Below are 6,000 nucleotides of genomic sequence, written 5' to 3'. Positions count from 1 at the left end.
ATTTATGATTACGATAAAATAGCTTGTGTTTGTATCATAATATGTTTACTGTCTCAGACGCGAGATGTGGTAATGTTGTTATAATTTTTACTACAAGCTTTAACTTGAGTTTTCATCGCAGATAAAGATCAGTAATTTTACATTTACAATGATTCGTTCGTTCATTAGAAACTATATTATCTCTAACATATATCAATACAATAACTAGTAATCGACTTGTCAATTGGTTTTACCATAGATGTAATACCCATTTTACATCATCTGAACGGTGTATGCACTACACCACTCCTTTATTCAGCTACACAAGAAAGATCCCATGTGGTTTGATTCTTCAACTGCCCGGAAACGTTTAATATTAAATGATATCCGTGTTATAAAATGAATGAAAGCTAGTGTATATATGAGTGGTTTACTATTTTCGACTTTAAAACTCTTTCCATTAAACAACCATCTAGTATGATGCATAATACATGTAATACTGTGCTAGCTATCAAACACATACAAAACAAAAGCGTAAGAAAACTAACTTTTATTTACGGTATTAAACTTTTTTCAGAGAAATTTTATCTATATAGTATCATGGTAAAACAGCATAATTACTTTTTGAGATGTTTTATAGTAATTAGTCTAGATCTGATGTGTGACATGGCACAGTATTTAAAAAAAAATGAACAGAACGACTGATGAAGATATATTACATGTAAAGAATAAATATATGACGACATTCAGGGTCACATGTTTTTTTTTCTCATAACTATTACTTTTATGTATGCACGTTTTTTTTAAAATTAGTGTTATAAAATAGTTATTCTAAGTTAAATGTTGTTGGGTTTGTTTTTTTTTTTGCGTAAATTTAACATAACAAATCACTGCATTGTGTGCAAAGTGGCGCAAAAGCATTACAATAAAGCGGTCGTAAGGATTTACAGGCTACCCGTAGGTCTTTAACAATGAGAAAAAAATATCACATACTATACTCATGGTCGATTCAACAAAACTTAATCTTCTTTTCTGTATTTTGAAAAAATATATATTGAATAAAATTAAGGGATATCGAGATGAAAAATATGATCGAATGGAGCTATAGATTGTTTAAAAATAATTTAGATTTAAAAACTCGTTGGAAACGCTTTACTTCATTCAAAAAACAAATGCATACATTTTACGAACTGGACTCGACGATCTTTCAAATCGTTCCCTCAAGATACTATGTTGTTCCCACAAGATAAATATCTCGTTCCCTAAAAATGATATGTCGTTCCCTCAAGATGTTATGTTGTTCCCCCAAGATAGTCATCTTGTTCCCTCAAGATGATATGTCGTTCCCTCAAGAGATCATGTCGTTCCCTCAAGATATTATGTCTTTCCCTCAAGAAACGATGTTTTCCCCTCAAGATGATATGTCGTTCCCTCAAGATGCTATGTTGTTCCCTCAAGATAGTTATCTCGTTCCCTCAACATAGCAATATCAATACAATGTTAAAACTATGTTGAGGGAACAACATAGTATTTTGAGGAAACGACATAATAACTTGAGGGAACGACATAACATCTTGAGGGAACAACATAGTATCTTGAGGGAACGACATAGCATCTTGAGGGAACAACATAACATCTTGAAGGAACGACATAGTATCTTGAGGGAACGACATTACATCTTGAGGGAACAACATAGTATCTTGAGGGAACGACATAGCATCTTGAGGGAACAACATAACATCTTGAAGGAACGACATAGTATCTTGAGGGAACGACATAATATCTTGAGGGAACGACATATTATCTTGAGGGAACGAGATAACTATCTTGTGGGAACGACATAGTATCTTAAGTGAACGACATAGCATCTTGAGGGAACGAGATAGCTATCTTGTGGGAAGGACATATCATCTTGAAGGAACGACATAGTATCATGAGGGAACAACATATTTTTTTTTCTTTCATGTTCGCATTCTGCCACCGTAGTTTCATGACCAAACTACAATCTGAATGTTTTTTTTAATTGATATGCATATTTAGACTAACTTAAAGACCTTATTGCTAAACAATTGATAATTCAATAAAAGGCTATTGTTACAGTTTTCAGTCATGATTTACCTCAAAATTTAGTGAGTCAGGGGCCTGGTTTTCGAAAGTATCTTATGAATAAAGGCAACAGTAGTATACCGCTGTTCAAAACTCATAAATCCATGGACAAAAAACAAAATCGGGATAACAAACTAAAACCGAAGGAAACGCATTAAATATAAGAGGAGAACAACGACATAACACTAAAATGTAACACATATAGACAAAATCCCACGAGAATAACAAATATAACATATATATATAACATCAAAACCAAATACATGAATTTGGGATAGACAAGTACCGTGACACGTCTTATCGCAATGTGAATTTACACTCAAAAATAAGAGAAAACAAACGACACAACGTTATAATGTAATACACACAGAAACGAACTATAATATAACAATGACCATATTCCTGACTTGGTACAGGGCATTTTTAAAGGAAAAAATGGTGGGTTGAACCTGGTTTTGTGGCATGCCAAACCTCGCACTTTTATGGCCATGTGAAATATAACATCAAAATGACAACACAGGACTACAATATAAATAAATTGGAGAACACAATTGACAAAGAATCACACGAACAACAGCCAACAAAAGGCAACAAGTTCAAAATTTTAATACGCCAGAAGTGTATTTTGTCCACACAAGACCTATGTGTGACGCACAGATACAAAAGTTTGAAAGCCGAAACGAGTACAAAGTTGAACAGCATCGAGGACCAAAAGATCAAAAAGGTTGTGCCAAAAACGGCAAGGGTTTTCCGTTAAGTTACCAGAAAATCCCTATAATTTAGAGTAATTTATACTTTTGCAAACAGTAAATTTAATAAAATGAATATTCATAAGATGTACATGATAAAGCTGAAGTATTAACTAATTACAGGAAACAACTGAAATACATTTACATAACCAGACATTTGAAACACAAAAGTAGACACATCCGAATACGTTTAAACCTACTAAGACATGTCTTATGATGGTCTTATGACATGTCATAGTCGTAAGATATGTTTTCGAAAGTGTCCTAAGTTACGAATTGTCATAACTTTTGTGGTAAACTTAAGACCCCTCGCGACATGACTTATGATGGTCTTATGACTGTAAACTAAAATTTTAATTACTTTTCATGTTTAATTTCATGTTAATTGCAATACAAATATTTGTTGTGTATCTCAGTTAGCTTAATAGTAAGGATTTTATTTTTCTCAACTACGTGAACTAAAATTTGAATCTCCTGCGACATATAATTTTGAATTCTTTTCTAATAGTCATGGTTTTGTATAATACATATACATATTACTTAGTTCCTAGTATAGTTAATAGAACCAGAGACATATATATGTCTCTGATAGAACTATATCAACGTATGTGCACGGTAAGCGGGTACTCGATGTACCGAATCTAAAAAGTATTCACATTTAAAAAAAAGTATGATTATACACGAAAACGAAGTTCAAGTTTATTATTTATCACAAACTAATTTTTAACAAATTTTCAAGTCAAATATCAATTCCTTTTTATATAAAATTTCATGTCCATTATATGAAAGAAATAAAATATTCGTAAATATTAATATGTTCATACTTTTCATTTTAATTTTTATATTGATCACTTTTTAATCATTACTTAAAATATTAGAAAATAATGTTCACTTATGACAGTCATAAGAGCACCAAAGCTACGACTCACTTAAGACAGCTTTGATTTACATCCTATGACATATCATACGATAGTCATAAGATGATCATAAAATATGTCCTAAGATATATCTTATGACATATCTTATGATACTTTCGAAAACCAGGCCCCAGGACTCTAAATTTTTGTTGAATAATAAATGTTTGAATACAATATATATATTTCTATCTTTATAAGCCTCTTTTCGTGCTTTTAGTTTGTTAAAGGAGAAATAGTGAACAAAATTAATAAGAACACATAACACATTATACGTTTTTAGTAAGTTTAGGTAATTTTTTTTAACATTATACTTTTGTAAACTCCATGGTATATAATGCTACTTTGATAAAATATAATCTCCAAAGTCATGAAATAGTAAATACAGAAATGGTTTGATCCTTTTGGTAATTCGGTATTTTACAGATAAATGCATGGATTCAATTTTACAGTCAACATTACGCTTTCAAAATGACAGCAGAAATCACTATTCCGTAGAAGCCTTTGCGATTTTTTTTTTTATTTTCAAGCGTCATAAGTTTATTTGTCTCTATAGATTTGACCACGATGTTTATCTAGAAACAATATTTAACTTATTAAAACTGCAAGTATTCTGCATGTATGATTTATTTCTCATGCCATAGTTTATTAATTTAGAAATATTTACATAGCCATGCAGTAGTGAACAGATAATTTGTGTAGTAATCAATCCTCCTGAGAAAATAAAATGACCAACGATTGCATGATAGTTATTAAGTAATGTACGAGATAACTAATGACCGCAAAATCTGAAGTTTATCCCAACAAATTCCCATCTGCTAATTCCTCAATGTCTTGTTTCATGATTTACATGAACGATCAGATTCAGTATAATTATTTCCGGAGTTACTAACATGACTAACATGTTTAACCCCGCCACATTATTTATGTGTGTGCCTGTCCCAAGTCAGGAGCCTGTAATTCAGTGGTTGTCGTTTGTTTATGTGTTACATATTTGTTTTCATTAATTTTTTGACATAAATAAGGCCGTTAGTTTTCTCGTTTGAATTGTTTTACATTGTCTTATCGGGGCCTTTTATAGCTGACTATGCGGTATGGGCTTTGTTCATTGTTGAAGGCCGTACGGTGACCTATAGTTGTTAATGTTTGTGTCATTTTGGTATTTTGTGGATAGTTGTGTCATTGGTAATCATACCACATCTTCTTTTTTATATTCTCACTAAACATGCTCAGTATACAATATATGTTATTTCAATTGAACACAACACTACTGCACAAAAACAAATACAAAATAAAACCGCGAAGAGCCTTAGGCCGCCATCATCGTCATTGTATTTAACTAAAATATTTAAGTTATAATATGAAATCTACTTCAACATAATATGCTACGAAATGAGGCCTGTATGGTTTATTGCTTAGGGCTGCGTAACGTTTTCCCTTGACCCAAAATTATCCAGTTATGCAGGGTTCTGTTCGAAGAATGAAACCAAAGTACTGAAATACTGAAAATCGGATGACCGCAAGTTCTTGTGAATGGTCCGAGAAGCACTTGTCTCAGAAAAAAAAACCCATATCTATACCTGAAAATGAGGTTTTATGTGCAGATATAATTTTTTTCTTGGACAAGTTCGTGCGTAGATAAATTAATGACAGGGAATTTATCCTCACCGTAATGACTATTATATTGAAGTACGTGATACAAATCCGTATAATTACTCAGGTATATTATTGTTATATAGTATATTAATACTTGTATATTACAGTTACGTGTATTTTCATTGTATATCATTCTATTCTTCTATATTAATAATAGTGCAGTGCTAGTGCATGGTTGAGTTATCGTTGCTTATGATTGCAAACGTTCTTGAGATATTCTACCGCATGCGTGTGCATATTTATTTTGAATGATTTTTCACTAAATGTTTATGTACGTATAACAAAACATTTTAATATTATTAATTTATCTTTTTAAAAAAAGTATGTGATGAGTATTCATTGAAGAAATGGATTTTTAACAAGCGATAAGGAATATAAGTTTGCACTTGATGATGTCTTCATCATGTTTATAGATCGGTTCAAAAACCCAAAACGAATATTACGTAATGGAAATCTAGGCGATAGCAATACACCGGAATGCCCTCATCCGCTGTAAAAATTGATAATTTACAACACCTGGCATTCTTGACCTTGAAATACATTTTAAAGAAACTAATTATTATATCTACAAGTACACACCCGTGATATCGCGGGTC

The sequence above is a fragment of the Mytilus galloprovincialis genome, chromosome 7 (assembly GCF_965363235.1).
Source record: "Mytilus galloprovincialis chromosome 7, xbMytGall1.hap1.1, whole genome shotgun sequence".
Classification (NCBI taxonomy): Eukaryota; Metazoa; Mollusca; class Bivalvia; order Mytilida; family Mytilidae; genus Mytilus; species Mytilus galloprovincialis.
This window is presented reverse-complemented; position numbering follows the sequence as displayed.